Source organism: Bombina bombina, chromosome 2 (assembly GCF_027579735.1).
Source record: "Bombina bombina isolate aBomBom1 chromosome 2, aBomBom1.pri, whole genome shotgun sequence".
Lineage (NCBI taxonomy): Eukaryota > Metazoa > Chordata > Amphibia > Anura > Bombinatoridae > Bombina > Bombina bombina.
Genome location: NC_069500.1, coordinates 1,181,465,107 through 1,181,466,198, shown reverse-complemented (window position 1 = coordinate 1,181,466,198; position 1,092 = coordinate 1,181,465,107). Strand labels below are relative to the sequence as shown.

The 1,092-nt window shown below is 40.3% G+C and overlaps 1 protein-coding gene across 1 annotated transcript in view; it reads right to left on the bottom strand.

The window, feature by feature from the left end:
• STOX2 (storkhead box 2) overlaps window positions 1-597 on the bottom strand; it is a 276,468-nt gene extending 275,871 nt beyond the window's left edge. The window contains exon 1 of the mRNA XM_053703867.1: window positions 1-597. This exon is cut by the window's left edge and continues 825 nt beyond it. The gene's annotated coding sequence lies outside the window, so the exon portion shown is untranslated.
• Between the last annotated feature and the right edge of the window lie 495 nt (window positions 598-1,092).

Here is a 1,092-nt window from a genome sequence, read left to right as displayed (position 1 = left end):
ACACTGAGTGTGCAAATGTTCCCATTACATCACATCGCAGACAAGATCATGCACCAATTTTCACAGTGATTACAAGAGGGTCAAATCATCTGTTTCCTGATCAGAATCCAGTTTCCCTCAGTGTGCACTTGCAGCCTATTTTTTATTTTTTTTTGCAACCTCCTCTTTTATATTCCTAAATGTATCTGTTTCACCAGGCCGCGCTTGCAAGCTTACAGGTATGCAATACAATGAGACCCAAACAGTTTGCTTTCAGATATTCCCAGATCTGCAAATCCTGTTCAGTTCTTAGTGTTCCTCTGTTGAATAGCTTGCTGCCTTTGAATGCAGTGAACAGCTATTGAAGGGCAGGAAACAAGGCAGCCAACCCAGTCTCATGCTAATCAAGAAGCTATCTTAACCCCTTCACCCTGGAGTCGGCTTCAATGTGGTAGATCTCACAGAATAGGTCATCAAAATTGCAAAATATTTCAAAAGATTGCAAGGTCATGTGTGATCCCTGGAACACAGCAGCTATGCTTAAGGTGTGTTATTGTTCATCTGCTCTTCCAATATCAATGTCATTCCACCATAGGGTTAAGACAGACACACTGATCCTGTCAGGCATCACATTCTAATGTAAAACACCCTGAGGCTCTCTCAACCTTGGCTGTAGTCCCAGCCTATAATCAGCTCTTGTCTATTTACATACAAAGCTGTGTATTTTTAGGATAGTCCGGCCCTCCCCAAAGAAGAAATGAAGAAAATGTTTGTTTTGAAAAGGGGTAGAAGGGAAGAATTTATGTTACTACAACTTTTGCTTTGGTGTTTAATATTAGAATTAATAGTAAAACAGTGGTGAACTGTCATCTAAACAAATTCCACTCTAAAGGAAAACCAAGTGCACATAAACTGTTATGGAAGCCCCAACCTTCTTTTTACTTGCCCGATTCCTTATTTTACTCTGTTGTCCACTACCAACTGTCTGAACTGAATAAAGAACTGCAAGCTTTGCACAGCCCAGCTTTCAATACAGCTGTTACCAGACTGACAGTTCAGAGTTAATAAATGGAACACTGTGTGGAGGCAAATAGATTTCAGCATTGGTAATTT